General features: G+C 43.7%; 2 non-coding genes and 1 pseudogene across 2 annotated transcripts; all 3 read left to right on the top strand.

Moving 5' to 3' along the window:
* Positions 1-2,227: 2,227 nt before the first annotated feature.
* On the top strand, positions 2,228-2,346 carry LOC138362525 (5S ribosomal RNA). The gene has a single exon (XR_011227738.1). It is a non-coding gene; the product is annotated as a 5S ribosomal RNA (ribosomal RNA).
* An 8,221-nt stretch (positions 2,347-10,567) lies between these two features.
* LOC138362526 (5S ribosomal RNA) lies at positions 10,568-10,689 on the top strand (annotated as a pseudogene).
* Positions 10,690-18,802: 8,113 nt separating this feature from the next.
* Positions 18,803-18,921, top strand: LOC138362524 (5S ribosomal RNA). The gene has a single exon (XR_011227737.1). It is a non-coding gene; the product is annotated as a 5S ribosomal RNA (ribosomal RNA).
* Positions 18,922-21,320: the final 2,399 nt, after the last annotated feature.

The following is a 21,320-nucleotide window of genomic DNA, read 5'->3' as shown; positions in this document are numbered from 1 at the left end:
GAGAGAGAGAGAGAGAGAGAGAGAGAGAGATCTTTCCCAACTCTTCCTTTTTACATGAGTGAGCTACCCGTTTTATTCATTTTATCCTTCTCAGAGCTGTTTTGATAGTATCCAAATGATGGTAAATGAAAAGGGAGGACACGAATATCTACCCAGAATTCAGGACTGGCAATCGATATGCATGTTTGAGTGCGAATCTTTTTCTCTCTCAACTTAGGTATACGTTTATGTCGTACCTAAAAGCGAGAACCACACTATTGGGACAAGTATGCAAGGCCCAATTTTCCTAACAAGCACAGTTAATTTTGTTATTTTCGAACATTTCTTTCCAAATTGGTTTATCCAATTAACAGTATTATATTAAGATCATGAATTGCTGGGTTAGGTTAGGTTAGGTTAGCTTAGCTTAGGTTAGGTTAGGTTAGGTTAGGTTAGGTTAGCTTAGCTTGGGTTAGCTTAGGTTAGGTTAGGTTAGCTTAGCTTGGGTTAGCATAGGTTAGGTTAGGTTTGATTACATTTCTATGTTAGATTTAACTCAAATTCAAAACAATTGCAGTCATTCGGCTTGTTAGTCAACTTGCCTCTAATAGGGGCAATTTGTCTAACAAGACTATTTAGTTTTGTGTGCATATATATATATATATATATATATATATATATATATATATATATATATATATATATATATATATATATATATATATATATATATATATATATTATAGCTTCAAGACTCCGAACCAATATAGAAGCATCAAGAGGAAGTGCTTGTGTTATGGGCCAATAGGCCTTCTGCAGTTACTTCCATTCTTATGTTTTTATTCCCATTGGTTCGTGTTTTATCTTGTGTAAATGTCAATCACCTTACCCAAAACTTTGGTACCATATCACCTCACCCATGTGTATATATAATATATATATATATATATATATATATATATATATATATATATATATATATATATATATATATATATATATATAATATACAGAGTAAATCTACCCCAAAAGTAATGATTTATTTGTCTACAAAACTAAACTCTTTTTGGAATCATATGAGGCCCCTCCACTGAGGGGGGAGGCCTGGATGTTTATTGTCATGTGTATTCATGCTGCTTGCATGTCGTCGTTTATTTTGCCTTTGTTGTTTTCTTGACAGCTTTCTTTGCCTTGGGTGGTTTGGGAGATTTTGAAGCTCTCTTTATTTTGGGCTTTTTGTTCCCAACAACAAGCTGCTGCTGCTGCTGCTTCTTTTTCAAGGCTGTAGGTGGTTTGTTGCTTGTGGCGGCTTTCTTGGGAGTTACCACGGCCTTCTTTGCTGCTGTAGATGGTTTCTTGGTTGTGGTGGCTTTCTTGGGAGTTAGAACGGCCCTCTTCTCTGCTACGGCCAGCTTGAATGATCCACTAGCTCCACTTCCCTTGGTCTGAACAAGAATGCCGTCAGCCACTGCTTTCTTGAGAAATCTTCGGATGTAAATGGCGATCTTGGCAGCCTCGACTTTGTTGTTGGCAACAACGTACTTCTTGATTGCTTGTAGAGACGAGCCCTTACGGTCTTTGAGTGCTGCGACCGCGGCTAGAACCATTTGACTAGTTTTCGGGTGAGCAACCTGGACGCGAGGTTTCCTGGTGGTGGCCACCACAGCAGCAGCAGCCGCAGCCTTCTTGGTAGGCTTTGCTTCTACCATGATGATGATGAGATAACCAAGGTGATGAGAGACGCTCAGACAGTCACGGGGGAATGATGCTGCCGCCGCTTGAGCCGAACCTATTTATGTGCCGGCACGGTACAGAAGCTGCAACCTGGCAACTCGTCCACCAATCACGACGGTTGGTTTTACGGCTCCGAAACCTGGATCCCATATCTTCTCTAAAATAGAAGCATTTGTTCATGTTCTTTGTAAAAGTATCATAAAGCAGGACAGATGAGACAAATATCATAAAAACTGAAGAGCAGATGAGCACACACATGTTTGTATTACAAAAGAAAATCCACAAATTCATTAGAAATTGGCAGGGCAGGCTGAGGAAGTAGGTAGATGTAAAATGTCTGTAAATGGCGAAAGAACATAAACCCAAGACTGAATAAACGATGTTAAATATCCATGCCAAGGAGACAAAAATATGTTAGGATACAATTACCATTAAGACACCACAAGCAGGTCCGTATCCTGCCGCGATGACTTAAAAGAGTTGGTTATTAGCCACAATGTGTAGGCAGTCTCATGCCAACGGCCATACCACGTTGAGAACACCGCTTCTCGTCCGATCAGCGAAGTTAAGCAACGTTGGGTTTGGTTAGTACTTGGATGGGTGACCGCCTGGGAACACCAAATGCTGTTGGCAATAATGTTTTTTGTTTTGTTTTGTTTTGTTTCGTTTGTTTTTGTTTGAATGGCTGGCTCCACGGGAAATTCACGGAGTTGTGTGGAATAAGGCCTGGTAAAATGAATTAATATGTATGTCATGTTTAAAACAAACTCGCTTAATATAGATATTGTGTGAGGCTTTATACAAAAACAAACAACCAAAACAAAACATGTTGTATATATATATAGCTTAATCCGGGTTTGAACTCGCAACTCCAAGAATACGCATCACTTATATACACTTTACCACTGGACCACTGCTGCAGGACACAAGCTTGATGCTGAGGTATCAATTTAATGACGTAAATGCCATTTCCACAAATAAATGATAATTAAAAAGTATTTGTATGTACAAATCTTTTCTGTTTAAAAGGCTACAATATCAGTTACTGATATAATTTGTGTTAATGTTTCTATACCCACAAGAAGGCATATTTTTGCTTATATGTAAAGGGTACGGAGAACGAATCCACAGACCATCATTCCCCTCCCCTTCCCTCCCCCCCCCCCCCCCAACTCCCACCTACTACCACCACCACCACCACCACCAATCACCACCAATCACCACCAATCACCACCAATCACCACCAATCACCACCACCACATCTAACCGAAAACCCCCTAACACATCAACCCTCCCCCCAATCAACAGGCGAAATAATAACCCTCAAATGCCTGCCTGCCTGCCTGCCTGCAAGCCAATACTAACGGTCTTCTCAGAAAGAAATCTCTTTGTATCTGTATTACTTGATGAAATGTATGATTCTAATAATGAAAATAAATTTTGATGTCGGTTGTATGAGCATAATGACCAATATGCACATGATATGAATGAATTAAATAGTGTAGTTTTAAGTAATTAGGTTGTAGACACATTAAGCGGATATGATATTTGACGCGTCCAGAACTGGTGATTTTTGGTTTAGTTTTAAATGCACCACCACCACCACCACCACCATTGCTTCCCCAGAGCCTAATTAAGGACCGGTAAAAGGAGTCAATATGTATGTCATCTATAAAACCAAAGAATGAATAAAAAAACACACACACAAACCTACATAATAGTATTAGGAAGATTGTATGGCAAAAAAAAAAAGTATTATTCCCATTGGGTCGTTTGAACTCGCGACTTCCAAAATACCAGCCACACACCTTACCACCCAGCCACCATAGAGTTGGTATAATTGTGCAACTTTAGTTATAAAAGTAAAGTTCTTATTGTCTCAAATCTTATTGTCTGTTCTATGAAAAGGCATGATGTAAATTATGTATTTTTTGAATGATTGAATTGTAGGCACATTAAGCGGATTCGATATTTGATATATCCAGAAAAGGTGATTTCTGTTCAGTTTTAAAATGCATCACCGTTAACGCTAAAGGACTGGTAAAACGACTCGATGTTTGTCATTTTTAAAATAAACACTAAAACTAGGCCCTTAACATATATAATGTTTGAATATAAATTGAATGCATATAAATACAAAGTGGGAGTGGCTGGCTGGCTGGCTGGCTGGCTGGCTGGCTGGCTGGCTGGCTGGCTGCCTGCCTGCCTGCCTGCCTGCCTGCCTGCCTGCCTGCCTGCCTGCCTGCCTGCCTGGCTGGCTGGCTGGCTGGCTGGCTGGCTGGCTGGCTGGCTGGCTGGCTGGCTGGCTGGCTGGCTGGCTGCCTGCCTGCCTGCCTGCCCGCCCGCCCGCCCGCCCGCCCGCCCGCCCGCCTGCTTGCCTTGCCTTGCCTTGCCTTGCCTTGCCTGTCCTGTCCTGTTATTGCCTTGCCTTGCCTTGCCTTGCCTTGCCTTGCCTTGCCTTGCCCTGCCCTGCCCTGCCTTGGCTGCAGCTGGCTGGCTGGCCGTAAATCAACTCTTAACAACACCATACCACACCACACCATCACTCATCACCCATCACCCACCACCGGCCCCAGTCTCCCAGCCTCTCTTATATACCCGAGCAGGCCCTTTAAATTATTTGAATTGTTGCACTTCGGCCAATGGCAGGCACGATCGCTGCTGCTCAAACATATTCTGGTTCACAAGTATTATAATATATTATATTATATTATATTATATATATATATATATTATATATATATATATATATATATATATATATATATATATATATATATATATATATATATATATATATTCATGAAACACATTAAAACCTTGATCATTTATTCATTCATTACGTCTAGTGAAGAATTGCTTTTGTTCATTTGTATGATTAAAAATTAATATAATATGAATTCCTCGCTTAAAGTAAAATATAAAATATATATTGGATTTATATGATTGGTTAATATTCCAAGTGATGCTGAATATCCCCTATAATTTTGTTTTGTTTGTTTGTTATGTACACATTCCAAATGAAATCAATATAAATGTTATTATTAATGTTTGAAAGTTGATTGTCTACTTGAATCTCTCTATTAAAGTGTGTGTGGCTCCGGATGGAGCCTGGTTATGGTATTTGTCGTGGTGGGTGGCAGAAGTGCTTACTTCTTCTCTGTCTTCTTTGGCAAAAGAACTGCCTGAATGTTTGGAAGAACACCTCCCTGTGCAATGGTTACGCCAGACAGAAGTTTGTTGAGTTCTTCGTCGTTGCGGATGGCCAACTGCAAGTGACGTGGGATGATACGGGTCTTCTTGTTGTCACGTGCGGCATTACCGGCGAGCTCCAGAACTTCGGCAGCGAGGTATTCCATGACGGCTGCCAGGTAGACAGGAGCGCCAGCACCGACGCGTTCGGCGTAGTTGCCCTTACGCAGCAGACGGTGAATTCTGCCCACGGGGAACTGAAGTCCGGCCCTGCTGGAGCGAGACTTTGACTTGCCCTTCACTTTGCCTCCCTTGCCGCGTCCTGACATTGCTGCTGCTGTTGTGGGTTTGTGGTGTTTTATGCCGCCCCGCAGATCGAGCTTCGTGTTATATACCCCGCTCAGGATCAAGGGAGCCCGCCACTGACCAATCAGCGCGCTCCGCCACGCGACCCGCTCTGAGCTGAGTCGCGAGCGGGATATAAAAGGAAAGCTCGCCTCGCGCAAAAGTTCATTATTGTATCGCAACGCCAGCCAGCACGAGCATCATCATGCCACCCAAGGCATCTGGAAAGGCTGCCAAGAAGGCCGGAAAGGCCCAGAAGGCCATTGCCAAGGGCGATAAGAAAAAGAAGCGCAGGAGGAAGGAGAGCTACAGCATCTACATCTACAAAGTGCTGAAGCAGGTCCACCCCGACACTGGTATCTCTTCCAAAGCCATGTCGATCATGAACTCGTTCGTGAACGACATCTTCGAGCGCATCGCCGCCGAGGCTTCTCGCCTGGCCCACTACAACAAGCGTTCCACCATTACCAGTCGGGAGATCCAGACGGCTGTAAGGCTCCTGTTGCCCGGAGAACTGGCCAAGCACGCCGTCTCTGAGGGCACTAAGGCCGTCACCAAGTACACCTCCTCCAAGTAAACGGCTTACTTACTGCCCTGTGGTGGTGGCTTGGCCTCAAACCAACAAACTCGGCTCCATTGGAGCCACACTTTAATTTCTAAAGAGATTGTGAGTGTTAGACACCAATACTATTATAACAAAAACCTCTGTCACTGAAAGCAAATAGCTATAAAAATGAGAATAGTTATGAACTGTCTGTGTGTGTTTCTCTCTCTCAGTCTCTGTCTGTCTGTCTGTCTGTCTGTCTCTGTCTTGTCTGTCTCTGTCTTGTCTGTCTGTCTGTCTGTCTGTGTCTCTCTCTCTCTCTCTCTCTCTCTCTCTCTCATCTCGTCTCTCTCGTCATCTCTCTCTCGTCTCTAGTCGCTCTCTCTCGCTCATCTCTCTCAATCTCTCTCTCTCTCTCTCTCTCTCAACACATATAAGCACTCGGTATCTTTTTTTTTTCTAGAGATTAGAGATTCATTGTTATGTGTCCACATTAGGATTACTATGCAGGCACCCTCTTAGGTTTGAAAATGTCAAGAAAACGGTTAAGTTTAAAATGTCATCTCCTAACTTAACAGATTAAGCCAGAGGACCGAAAACAGAATAAAACAGGACTGGACAGTATGTCACTTATACAAGCTGCTTTTATTTCTAGTACAGTATGACAATGTTTATGTTTGGGGGGGGGGGGGGGGGGGGGGGGGGGGGGGGGGGGGGGGGGGGGGGGGTGGGGGGGGGGGGGGGGGGGGGGGGGGGGGGGGGGGGGGGGGGGGGGGGGGGGGGGGGGGGGGGTGGGTGATCCTTGACAGTGCATAAGAGCGAAAAGCGACGGGCGTTTTGTTTGTAAGAGAACAGGTTGTACTACAAATGACTTGATTTATTGATATCACGTGTATGTATGACACCTAAATTAGTGTATTTGTTTATTTATTTATTTATTTATTATATGTGTAGATGAAGGTTAATTCATATGACTGATGCTAGGAATGTCTGAAATCTCCTTAGAAGGATATTTTGGCCCTGAGAAGGGCCGAGTTTGGTGTAGTACTAGGGGTGGTCGATTTAGCTTATGCACGCTCTCCACGGATACGGCGAGCAAGCTGAATGTCCTTTGGCATGATGGTGACACGCTTGGCGTGGATGGCACAGAGGTTAGTGTCCTCGAAGAGACCGACCAGGTAAGCCTCGGATGCCTCCTGTAAAGCCATGACGGCAGACGACTGGAAGCGAAGATCGGTCTTGAAGTCCTGGGCAATCTCGCGCACCAGACGCTGGAAGGGAAGTTTCCTGATGAGCAACTCGGTGCTCTTCTGGTAACGACGGATCTCACGCAGGGCGACCGTTCCGGGCCTGTAACGGTGAGGCTTCTTCACACCCCCTGTGGCAGGAGCAGACTTGCGTGCTGCCTTGGTGGCCAGCTGCTTACGAGGAGCCTTGCCTCCCGTGGACTTGCGAGCAGTCCTGCTTTGTGGCGAGCCATGGTGAACAACTGTGGTTTGGTGATGGCCGGCGCCGAAAAATTTTTGCTGTATATACGCCGTCTCGAGGCGCTTGCTCGAGCGCCATTGGCTGCTCGACTCGCCTACGTCACCGCCGTTGCCCCTCCCCTCCTTCCTCTGGCTGCAGCCAACAGGCGGCTCACCTCAATCACTATTATCGCTGATTTTGCTCTATTTTTGGATTTGTGCAAAAGTCATTTCACAGGGACGTGAAACAGACGAGTAGGCAACTGCAGTTTTGAAACGTTGTGAGAAAGCCGTGTCTACTCGACCACAAGCGTAAAGTAAGGGCAGGCAGGAGTTGCAATGCTACTAGTACGTCCGCTTGATGGGATATAGTCGGGAAATCGTGCGGGCATTCGTCAATTCGATTCACACAACTTCAACACCATGACTGGACGCGGCAAGGGAGGCAAGGGACTCGGAAAGGGTGGCGCAAGCGTCATCGTAAGGTGCTACGTGACAACATCCAGGGCATCACAAGCCCGCTATTCGTCGCTTAGCTCGTCGTGGCGGCGTGGAAGCGTATTTCGGGTCTCATCTACGAAGAGACCCGTGGCGTCCTGAAGGTGTTCCTCGAGGAACGTCATCCGTGATGCTGTAACCTACACGGAACACGCCAAGAGGAAGACCGTCACTGCTATGGACGTGGTGTACGCTCTGAAGCGCCAGGGTCGTACCCTCTACGGATTCGGCGGATAAGAGCGTGGCTAATCCATCGATTCCACCCACCACCACCTCAAAACGGACCTAAATTAGGTCCCTATACTTTTTTACTGAAGGGCTTAATAGACGATAACATAAATTGTTTTGATATCAGCTAGCACATGGGTCTTGTGAATGAATCTATTTTTTATCCTCGCATGCTTAAAGGGACTCTGATTGGGGAGGGAGGGGGGGGGGGGGGGGGAAGGTTTGTTACGTTATATACTAGCAGAGCAGGATCATTGGTGGGGGGGGGGGGGGGGTGAGAGGGGAGGAGAGAGAGAGAGAGAGAGAGAGAGAGAGAGAGAGAGAGGGATCTTTCCCAACTCTTCCTTTTTACATGAGTGAGCTACCCGTTTTATTCATTTTATCCTTCTCAGAGCTGTTTTGATAGTATCCAAATGATTGTAAATGAAAGGGAGGACACGAATATCTACCCAGAATTCAGGACTGGCAATCGATATGCATGTTTGAGTGCGAATCTTTTTCGCTCATCAACTTATGTATATTCGTTATGTCGTACCTAAAAGCGAGAACCACACTATTGGGACATAGTATGCCAGAGGCCCAATTTTCCTAACAAGCACAGTTAATTTTGTTATTTTCGAACATTTCTTTCCAAATTGGTTTATCCAATTAACAGTATTATATTAAGATCCATGAATTGCTGGGTTAGGTTAGGTTAGGTTAGCTTAGCTTAGGTTAGGTTAGGTTAGGTTAGGTTAGGTTAGGTTAGCTTAGCTTGGGTTAGCTTAGGTTAGGTTAGGTTAGCTTAGCTTGGGTTAGCATAGGTTAGGTTAGGTTTGATTACATTTCTATGTTAGATTTAACGTCAAATTCAAAACAATTGCAGTCATTCGGCTTGTTAGTCAACTTGCCTCTAATAGGGGCAATTTGTCTAACAAGACTATTTAGTTTTGTGTGCATATATATATATATATATTATTATATATACTATATATATATATATATATATATATATATATATATATATATATATATATATATTATATATATATATAGTATATATATATATTATAGCTTCAAGACTCCGAACCAATATAGAAGCATCAAGAGGAAGTGCTTGTGTTATGGGCCAATAGGCCTTCTGCAGTTACTTCCATTCTTATGTTTTTTATTCCCATTGGTTCGTGTTTTATCTTGTGTAAATGTCAATCACCTTACCCAAAACTTTGGTACCATATCACCTCACCCATGTGTATATAATAAATATATATATATATATATATATATATATATATATATATATATAATATATATATATATATATAGTATATAGATATATATATATACAGAGTAATCTACCCCAAAAAGTAATGATTTATTTGTCTACAAAAACTAAACTCTTTTTGGAATCATATGAGGCCCCTCCACTGAGGGGGGAGGCCTGGATGTTTATTGTCATGTGTATTCATGCTGCTTGCATGTCGTCGTTTATTTTGCCTTTGTTGTTTTCTTGACAGCTTTCTTTGCCTTGGGTGGTTTGGGAGATTTTGAAGCTCTCTTTATTTTGGGCTTTTTGTTCCCAACAACAAGCTGCTGCTGCTGCTGCTTTCTTTTTCAAAGGCTGTAGGTGGTTTGTTGCTTGTGGCGGCTTTCTTGGGAGTTACCACGGCCTTCTTTGCTGCTGTAAGATGGTTTCTTGGTTGTGGTGGCTTTCTTGGGGAGTTAGAACGGCCCTCTTCTCTGCTACGTGCCAGCTTGAATGATCCACTAGCTCCACTTCCCTTGGTCTGAACAAGAAATGCCGTCAGCCACTGCTTTCTTGAGAAATCTTCGGATGTAAATGGCGATCTTGGCAGCCTCGACTTTGTTGTTGGCAACAAGTACTTCTTGAATTGCTTGTAGAGACGAGCCCTTACGGTCTTGAGTGCTGCGACTAGCGGCTAGAACCATTTGACTTAGTTTTTCGGGTGAGCAACCTGGACGCGAGGTTTCCTGGTGGTGGCCACCACAGCAGCAGCAGCCGCAGCCTTCTTGGTAGGCTTTGCTTCTACAATGATGGATGATGAGAGAACCAAGGTGATGAGAGACGCTCAGACAGTCACGGGGGAATGATGCTTGCCGCCGCTTGAGCCGACCTATTTATGTGCCGGCACGGTACAGAAGCTGCAACCTGGCAACTCGTCCACCAATCACGGACGGTTGGTTTATACGGCTCCGAAACCTGGATCCCATATCTTCTCTAAAATAGAAAGCATTTGTTCATGTTTCTTTGTAAAAGTATCATAAAGCAGGACAGATGGAGACAAATATCATAAAAACTGAAGAGGCAGATGAGCACACACATGTTTGTATTACAAAAGAAAATCCACAAATTCATTAGAAATTGGCAGGGCAAGGCTGAGGAAAGTAGGTAGATGTAAAAATGTCTGTAAATGGCGAAAGAACATAACCCAAGACTGAATAAAACGATGTTAAATATCCATGCCAAGGAGACAAAAATATGTTAGGATACATTACCATTAAGACACCACAAGCAGGTCCGTATCCTGCCGCGATGACTTAAAAGAGTTGGTTATTAGCCACAATGTGTAGGCAGTCTCATGCCAACGGCCATACCACGTTGAGAACACCCGTCTTCTCGTCCGATCAGCGAAGTTAAGCAACGTTTGGGTTTGGTTAGTACTTGGATGGGTGACCGCCTGGGAACACCAAATGCTGTTGGCAATAATGTTTTTTGTTTTGTTTGTTTTGTTTCGTTTGTTTTTGTTTGAATGGCTGGCTCCACGGAAATTCACGGAGTTGTGTGGAATAAGGCCTGGTAAAAATGAATTAATATGTATGTCATGTTTAAAACAACACTCGCTTAATATAGATATTGTGTGAGGCTTTATACAAAAACAAACAACCAAAACAAAACATGTTGTATATATATATAGCTTAATCCGGGTTTGAACTCGCAACTCCAAGAATACGCATCACTTATATACACTTATACCCACTGGACCACTGCTGCAGGACACAAGCTTGATGCTGAGGTATCAATTTAATGACGTAAATGCCATTTTCCACAAATAAATGATAATTAAAAAAGTATTTGTATGTACAAATCTTTTCTGTTTAAAAAGGCTACAATATCAGTTACTGATATAATTTGTGTTAATGTTTCTATACCCACAAGAAAGGCATATTTTTGCTTATATGTAAAGGGTACGGAGAACGAATCCACAGACCATCATTCCCCTCCCCTTCCCTCCCCCCCCCCCCCCCCCACTCCCACCTACTACCACCACCAGCCACCACCACCAATCACCACCAATCACCACCAATCACCACCATCACCACCAATCACCACCACCACATCTAACCGAACAAACCCCTACACACATCAACCCTCCCCCCAATCAACAGGGCGAAATAATAACCCTCAAATGCCTGGCTGCCTGCCTGCCTGCAAGCCAATACTAACGGTCTTCTCAGAAAGAAAAATCTCTTTGTATCTGTATTACTTGATGAAAATGTTATGATTCTAATAATGAAAATAAATTTTGATGTCGGTTGTATGAGCATAATGACCAATATGCACATGATCATGAATGAATTAAATAGTGTAGTTTTTTAAGTAATTAGGTTGTAGAACACAATTAAGCGGATATGATATTTGACGCGTCCAGAACTGGTGATTTTTGGTTTAGTTTTAAATGCACCAACCACCACCACCACCACACCATTGCTTCCCCAGAGCCTAATTAAGGACCGGTAAAAGGAGTCAATATGTATGTCATCTATAAAACCAAAGAATGAATAAAAAAAACACACACACAAACCTACATAATAGTATTAGGAAGATTGTATGGCAAAAAAAAAAAAAGTATTATTCCCATTGGTCGTTTGAACTCGCGACTTCCAAAATACCAGCCACACACCTTACCACCCAGCCACCATAGAGTTGGTATAATTGTGCAACTTTAGTTATAAAAGTAAAGTTCTTATTGTCTCAAATCTTATTGTCTGTTCTATGAAAGGCATGATGTAAATTATGTATTTTTTGAATGATTGAATTGTAGGCACATTAAGCGGATTCGATATTTGATATATCCAGAAAAGGTGATTTCTGTTCAGTTTAAAATGCATCACCGTTAACGCTAAAGGACTGGTAAAACGACCTCGATGTTTGTCATTTTAAATAAACACTAAAACTAGGCCCTTAACATATATAATGTTTGAATATAAATTGAATGCATATAAATACAAAGTGGAGTGGCTGGCTGGCTGGCTGGCTGGCTGGCTGGCTGGCTGGCTGGCTGGCTGCCTGCCTGCCTGCCTGCCTGCCTGCCTGCCTGCCTGCCTGCCTGCCTGCTGCTGGCTCGGCTGCTGGCTGGCTGGCTGGCTGGCTGGCTGGCTGGCTGGCTGGCTGGCTGGCTGGCTGGCTGGCTGGCTGGCCTGGCTGCCTGCCTGCCTGCCTGCCCGCCCCGCCCGCCCGCCCCCCCGCCCGCCTGCTTGCCTTGCCTTGCCTTGCCTTGCCTTGCCTGTCCTGTCCTGTTATTGCCTTTGCCTTGCCTTGCCTTGCCTTGCCTTGCCTTGGCCTTGCCCTGCCCTGCCCTGCCTTGGCTGCAGCTGCTGCTGGCCGTAAATCAACTCTTAACAACACCATACCACACCACACCATCACTCATCACCCATCACCCACCACCGGCCCCAGTCTCCCAGCCTCTCTTATATACCCGAGCAGGGCCCTTTAAATTAGTTGAATTGTTGCACTTCGGCCAATGGCAGGCACGATCGCTGGCTGCTCAAACATATTCTGGTTCACAAGTATTATAATATATTATATTATATTATATTATATATATATATATATATATATATATATATATATATATAATATATATATATTATATATTATATATATATATATATATATATATAGTATTCATGAAACACATTAAAACCTTGATCATTTATTCATTCATTACGTCTAGTGAAGAATTGCTTTTGTTCATTTTGTATGATTAAAAATTAATATAATATGAATTCCTCGCTTAAAGTAAAAATATAAAATATATATTGGATTTATATGATTGGTTAATATTCCAAGTGATGCTGAATATCCCCTATAATTTTGTTTTGTTTGTTTGTTATGTACACATTCCAAATGAAAATCAATATAAAATGTTATTAGTTAATGTTTGAAAGTTGATTGTCTACTTGAATCTCTCTATTAAAGTGTGTGTGGCTCCGGATGGAGCCTGGTTATGGTATTTGTCGTGGTGGGTGGCAGAAGTGCTTACTTCTTCTCATGTCTTCTTTGGGCAAAAGAACTGCCTGAATGTTTGGAAGAACACCTCCCTGTGCAATGGTTAACGCCAGACAGAAGTTTGTTGAGTTTCTTCGCTCGTTGCGGATGGCCACTGCAAGTGACGTGGGATGATACGGGTCTTCTTGTTGTCACGTGCGGCATTACCGGCGAGCTCCAGAACTTCGGCAGCGAGGTATTCCCATGACGGCTGCCAGGTAGACAGGACGCCAGCACCGACGCGTTCGGCGTAGTTGCCCTTACGCAGCAGACGGTGAATTCTGCCCACGGGGGAACTGAAGTCCGGCCCTGCTGGAGCGAGACTTTGACTTGCCCTTCACTTTGCCTCCCTTTGCCGCGTCCTGACATGTGCTGCTGCTGTTGTGGGTTTTGTGGTGTTTTATGCCGCCCCGCAGATCGAGCTTCGTGTTATATACCCCCGCTCAGGATCAAGGGAGCCCGCCACTGACCAATCAGCGCGCTCCGCCACGCGACCCGCTCTGAGCTGAGTCGCGAGCGGGATATAAAAGGAAAGCTCGCCTCGCGCAAAAGTTCATTATTGTATCGCAACGCCAGCCAGCACGAGCATCATCATGCCACCCAAGGCATCTGGAAAGGCTGCCAAGAAGGCCGGAAAGGCCCAGAAGGCCATTGCCAAGGGCGATAAGAAAAAGAAGCGCAGGAGGAAGGAGAGCTACAGCATCTACATCTACAAAGTGCTGAAGCAGGTCCACCCCGACACTGGTATCTCTTCCAAAGCCATGTCGATCATGAACTCGTTCGTGAACGACATCTTCGAGCGCATCGCCGCCGAGGCTTCTCGCCTGGCCCACTACAACAAGCGTTCCACCATTACCAGTCGGGAGATCCAGACGGCTGTAAGGCTCCTGTTGCCCGGAGAACTGGCCAAGCACGCCGTCTCTGAGGGCACTAAGGCCGTCACCAAGTACACCTCCTCCAAGTAAACGGCTTACTTACTGCCCTGTGGTGGTGGCTTGGCCTCAAACCAACAAACTCGGCTCCATTGGAGCCACACTTTAATTTCTAAAGAGATTGTGAGTGTTAGACACCAATACTATTATAACAAAAACCTCTGTCACTGAAAGCAAATAGCTATAAAATGAGAATATTTATGAAACTGTCTGTGTGTGTTTCTCTCTCTCAGTCTCTGTCTGTCTGTCTGTCTGTCTGTCTCTGTCTTGTCTGTCTCTGTCTTGTCTGTCTGTCTGTCTGTCTGTGTCTCTCTCTCTCTCTCTCTCTCTCTCTCTCTCTCCTCTTCTCTCCTCCTCTCTCTCTCTCTCCTCTCTCTCTCTCTCTCTCTCTCTCTCTCTCTCTCTCTCTCTCTCTCTCTCTCTCTCTCTCTCTCAACACATATAAGCACTCGGTATCTTTTTTTTTTTCTAGAGATTAGAGATTCATTGTTATGTTCCACATTAGGATTACTATGCAGGCCACCCTCTTAGGTTTGAAAATGTCAAGAAAACGGTTAATTTAAAATGTCATCTCCTAACTTAACAGATTAAGCCAGAGGACCGAAAACAGAATAAAACAGGACTGGACAGTATGTCACTTATACAAGCTGCTTTTATTTCTAGTACAGTATGACAATTTTTATTTTGGGGGGGGGGGGGGGGGGGGGGGGGTGGGTGATCCTTGACAGTGCATAAGAGCGAAAAGCGACGGCGTTTTGTTTGTAAGAGAACAGGTTGTACTACAAATGACTTGATTTATTGATATCACGTGTATGTATGACACCTAAATTAGTGTATTTGTTTATTTATTTATTTATTTATTATATGTGTAGATGAAGGTTAATTCATATGACTGATGCTAGGAATGTCTGAAATCTCCTTAGAAGGATATTTTGGCCCTGAGAAGGGCCGAGTTTGGTGTATACTAGGGTGCGATTTAGCTTATGCACGCTCTCCACGGATACGGCGAGCAAGCTGAATGTCCTTTGGCATGATGGTGACACGCTTGCGTGGATGGCACAGAGGTTAGTGTCCTCGAAGAGACCGACCAGGTAAGCCTCGGATGCCTCCTGTAAAGCCATGACGGCAGACGACTGGAAGCGAAGATCGGTCTTGAAGTCCTGGGCAATCTCGCGCACCAGACGCTGGAAGGGAAGTTTCCTGATGAGCAACTCGGTGCTCTTCTGGTAACGACGGATCTCACGCAGGGCGACCGTTCCGGGCCTGTAACGGTGAGGCTTCTTCACACCCCCTGTGGCAGGAGCAGACTTGCGTGCTGCCTTGGTGGCCAGCTGCTTACGAGGAGCCTTGCCTCCCGTGGACTTGCGAGCAGTCTGCTTGGTGCGAGCCATGGTGAACAACTGTGGTTTGTGATGGCCGGCGCCGAAAAATTTTTGCTTATATACGCCGTCTCGAGGCGCTTGCTCGAGCGCCATTGGCTGCTCGACTCGCCTACGTCACCCCGTTGCCCCTCCCCTCCTTCCTCTGGCTGCAGCCAACAGGCGGCTCACCTCAATCACTATTATCGCTGATTTTGCTCTATTTTTTGGATTTGTGCAAAAGTCATTTCACAGGGACGTGAAACAGACGAGTAGGCAACTGCAGTTTTGAAAGCGTTGTGAGAAAGCCGTGTCTACTCGACCACAAGCGTAAAGTAAGGGCAGGCAGGAGTTGCAATGCTACTAGTACGTCCGCTTGATGGGATATAGTCGGGAAATCGTGCGGGCATTCGTCAATTCGATTCACACAACTTCAACACCATGACTGGACGCGGCAAGGGAGGCAAGGGACTCGGAAAGGGTGGCGCCAAGCGTCATCGTAAGGTGCTACGTGACAACATCCAGGGCATCACCAAGCCCGCTATTCGTCGCTTAGCTCGTCGTGGCGGCGTGAAGCGTATTTCGGGTCTCATCTACGAAGAGACCCGTGGCGTCCTGAAGGTGTTCCTCGAGAACGTCATCCGTGATGCTGTAACCTACACGGAACACGCCAAGAGGAAGACCGTCACTGCTATGGACGTGGTGTACGCTCTGAAGCGCCAGGGTCGTACCCTCTACGGATTCGGCGGATAAGAGCTTGGCTAATCCATCGATTCCACCCACCACCACCTCAAAACGGGACCTAATTAGGTCCCTATACTTTTTTTACTGAAGGGCTTAATAGACGATAACATAAATTGTTTTGATATCAGCTAGCACATTGGGTCTTATGAAATCTATTTTTTATCCTCGCATGCTTAAAGGGACTCTGATTGGGGAGGGAGGGGGGGGGGGGGGGGAAGGTTTGTTACGTTATATACTAGCAGAGCAGGATCATTGGTGGGGGGGGGGGGTGAGGGGGGAGAGAGAGAGAGAGAGAGAGAGAGAGAGAGAGAGATCTTTCCCAACTCTTCCTTTTTACATGAGTGAGCTACCCGTTTTATTCATTTTATCCTTCTCAGAGCTGTTTTGATAGTATCCAAATGATGGTAAATGAAAAGGGAGGACACGAATATCTACCCAGAATTCAGGACTGGCAATCGATATGCATGTTTGAGTGCGAATCTTTTTCTCTCTCAACTTAGGTATACGTTTATGTCGTACCTAAAAGCGAGAACCACACTATTGGGACAAGTATGCAAGGCCCAATTTTCCTAACAAGCACAGTTAATTTTGTTATTTTCGAACATTTCTTTCCAAATTGGTTTATCCAATTAACAGTATTATATTAAGATCATGAATTGCTGGGTTAGGTTAGGTTAGGTTAGCTTAGCTTAGGTTAGGTTAGGTTAGGTTAGGTTAGGTTAGGTTAGCTTAGCTTGGGTTAGCTTAGGTTAGGTTAGGTTAGCTTAGCTTGGGTTAGCATAGGTTAGGTTAGGTTTGATTACATTTCTATGTTAGATTTAACTCAAATTCAAAACAATTGCAGTCATTCGGCTTGTTAGTCAACTTGCCTCTAATAGGGGCAATTTGTCTAACAAGACTATTTAGTTTTGTGTGCATATATATATATATATATATATATATATATATATATATATATATATTAATATATATATATATATATATATATATATATATATATATTATAGCTTCAAGACTCCGAACCAATATAGAAGCATCAAGAGGAAGTGCTTGTGTTATGGGCCAATAGGCCTTCTGCAGTTACTTCCATTCTTATGTTTTTATTCCCATTGGTTCGTGTTTTATCTTGTGTAAATGTCAATCACCTTACCCAAAACTTTGGTACCATATCACCTCACCCATGTGTATATATAATATATATATATATATATATATATATATATATATATATATATATATATATATATATATATATATATATAATAATATACAGAGTAAATCTACCCCAAAAGTAATGATTTATTTGTCTACAAAACTAAACTCTTTTTGGAATCATATGAGGCCCCTCCACTGAGGGGGGAGGCCTGGATGTTTATTGTCATGTGTATTCATGCTGCTTGCATGTCGTCGTTTATTTTGCCTTTGTTGTTTTCTTGACAGCTTTCTTTGCCTTGGGTGGTTTGGGAGATTTTGAAGCTCTCTTTATTTTGGGCTTTTTGTTCCCAACAACAAGCTGCTGCTGCTGCTGCTTCTTTTTCAAGGCTGTAGGTGGTTTGTTGCTTGTGGCGGCTTTCTTGGGAGTTACCACGGCCTTCTTTGCTGCTGTAGATGGTTTCTTGGTTGTGGTGGCTTTCTTGGGTTAGTTAGAACGGCCCTCTTCTCTGCTACGGCCAGCTTGAATGATCCACTAGCTCCACTTCCCTTGGTCTGAACAAGAATGCCGTCAGCCACTGCTTTCTTGAGAAATCTTCGGATGTAAATGGCGATCTTGGCAGCCTCGACTTTGTTGTTGGCAACAACGTACTTCTTGATTGCTTGTAGAGACGAGCCCTTACGGTCTTTGAGTGCTGCGACCGCGGCTAGAACCATTTGACTAGTTTTCGGGTGAGCAACCTGGACGCGAGGTTTCCTGGTGGTGGCCACCACAGCAGCAGCAGCCGCAGCCTTCTTGGTAGGCTTTGCTTCTACCATGATGATGATGAGATAACCAAGGTGATGAGAGACGCTCAGACAGTCACGGGGGAATGATGCTGCCGCCGCTTGAGCCGAACCTATTTATGTGCCGGCACGGTACAGAAGCTGCAACCTGGCAACTCGTCCACCAATCACGACGGTTGGTTTTACGGCTCCGAAACCTGGATCCCATATCTTCTCTAAAATAGAAGCATTTGTTCATGTTCTTTGTAAAAGTATCATAAAGCAGGACAGATGAGACAAATATCATAAAAACTGAAGAGCAGATGAGCACACACATGTTTGTATTACAAAAGAAAATCCACAAATTCATTAGAAATTGGCAGGGCAGGCTGAGGAAGTAGGTAGATGTAAAATGTCTGTAAATGGCGAAAGAACATAAACCCAAGACTGAATAAACGATGTTAAATATCCATGCCAAGGAGACAAAAATATGTTAGGATACAATTACCATTAAGACACCACAAGCAGGTCCGTATCCTGCCGCGATGACTTAAAAGAGTTGGTTATTAGCCACAATGTGTAGGCAGTCTCATGCCAACGGCCATACCACGTTGAGAACACCGCTTCTCGTCCGATCAGCGAAGTTAAGCAACGTTGGGTTTGGTTAGTACTTGGATGGGTGACCGCCTGGGAACACCAAATGCTGTTGGCAATAATGTTTTTTTTTGTTTTGTTTTGTTTTGTTTCGTTTGTTTTTGTTTGAATGGCTGGCTCCACGGGAAATTCACGGAGTTGTGTGGAATAAGGCCTGGTAAAATGAATTAATATGTATGTCATGTTTAAAACAAACTCGCTTAATATAGATATTGTGTGAGGCTTTATACAAAAACAAACAACCAAAACAAAACATGTTGTATATATATATAGCTTAATCCGGGTTTGAACTCGCAACTCCAAGAATACGCATCACTTATATACACTTTACCACTGGACCACTGCTGCAGGACACAAGCTTGATGCTGAGGTATCAATTTAATGACGTAAATGCCATTTCCACAAATAAATGATAATTAAAAAGTATTTGTATGTACAAATCTTTTCTGTTTAAAAGGCTACAATATCAGTTACTGATATAATTTGTGTTAATGTTTCTATACCCACAAGAAGGCATATTTTTGCTTATATGTAAAGGGTACGGAGAACGAATCCACAGACCATCATTCCCCTCCCCTTCCCTCCCCCCCCCCCCCCCCCCTCCCTCCCCCCCCCCCCCCCCCCCCCCCCCAACTCCCACCTACTACCACCACCACCACCACCACCAATCACCACCAATCACCACCAATCACCACCAATCACCACCAATCACCACCACCACATCTAACCGAAAACCCCCTAACACATCAACCCTCCCCCCAATCAACAGGCGAAATAATAACCCTCAAATGCCTGCCTGCCTGCCTGCCTGCAAGCCAATACTAACGGTCTTCTCAGAAAGAAAATCTCTTTTATCTGTATTACTTGATGAAATGTATGATTCTAATAATGAAAATAAATTTTGATGTCGGTTGTATGAGCATAATGACCAATATGCACATGATATGAATGAATTAAATAGTGTAGTTTTAAGTAATTAGGTTGTAGACACATTAAGCGGATATGATATTTGACGCGTCCAGAACTGGTGATTTTTGGTTTAGTTTTAAATGCACCACCACCACCACCACCACCATTGCTTCCCCAGAGCCTAATTAAGGACCGGTAAAAGGAGTCAATATGTATGTCATCTATAAAACCAAAGAATGAATAAAAAAACACACACAAACCTACATAATAGTATTAGGAAGATTGTATGGCAAAAAAAAAAAAGTATTATTCCCATTGGGTCGTTTGAACTCGCGACTTCCAAAATACCAGCCACACACCTTACCACCCAGCCACCATAGAGTTGGTATAATTGTGCAACTTTAGTTATAAAAGTAAAGTTCTTATTGTCTCAAATCTTATTGTCTGTTCTATGAAAAGGCATGATGTAAATTATGTATTTTTTGAATGATTGAATTGTAGGCACATTAAGCGGATTCGATATTTGATATATCCAGAAAAGGTGATTTCTGTTCAGTTTTAAAATGCATCACCGTTAACGCTAAAGGACTGGTAAAACGACTCGATGTTTGTCATTTTTAAAATAAACACTAAAACTAGGCCCTTAACATATATAATGTTTGAATATAAATTGAATGCATATAAATACAAAGTGGGAGTGGCTGGCTGGCTGGCTGGCTGGCTGGCTGGCTGGCTGGCTGGCTGGCTGCCTGCCTGCCTGCCTGCCTGCCTGCCTGCCTGCCTGCCTGGCCTGGCTGGCTGGCTGGCTGGCTGGCTGCTGGGCTGGCTGGCTGGCTGGCTGGCTGGCTGCTGGCTGGCTGCCTGCCTGCCTGCCTGCCGCCCGCCCGCCCGCCCGCCCGCCCGCCCGCCTGCTTGCCTTGCCTTGCCTTGCCTTGCCTTGCCTGTCCTGTCCTGTTATTGCCTTGCCTTGCCTTGCCTTGCCTTGCCTTGCCTTGCCTTGCCCTGCCCTGCCCTGCCTTGGCTGCAGCTGGCTGGCTGGCCGTAAATCAACTCTTAACAACACCATACCACAACCACACCCACACCACACCATCACTCCCCCATCACCCACCACCGGCCCCAGTCTCCCAGCCTCTCTTATATACCCGAGCAGGCCCTTTAAATTTATTTGAATTGTTGCACTTCGGCCAATGGCAGGCACGATCGCTGCTGCTCAAACATATTCTGGTTCACAAGTATTATAATATATTATATTATATTATATTATATATATATATATTATATTATATATATATTATATATATATATATATATATATATATATATAATTATATATATATATATATATATATATATATATATTCATGAAACACATTAAAACCTTGATCATTTATTCATTCATTACGTCTAGTGAAGAATTGCTTTTGTTCATTTGTATGATTAAAAATTAATATAAAGATGAATTCCTCGCTTAAAGTAAAATAAAAATATATATTGGATTTATATGATTGGTTAATATTCCAAGTGATGCTGAATATCCCCTATAAT

Source organism: Procambarus clarkii, unplaced genomic scaffold (genome assembly GCF_040958095.1).
Source record: "Procambarus clarkii isolate CNS0578487 unplaced genomic scaffold, FALCON_Pclarkii_2.0 HiC_scaffold_1936, whole genome shotgun sequence".
Classification (NCBI taxonomy): Eukaryota; Metazoa; Arthropoda; class Malacostraca; order Decapoda; family Cambaridae; genus Procambarus; species Procambarus clarkii.
Note: the sequence above shows the minus strand (reverse complement) of the source record. Positions and strands in the feature narration are given on the sequence as shown.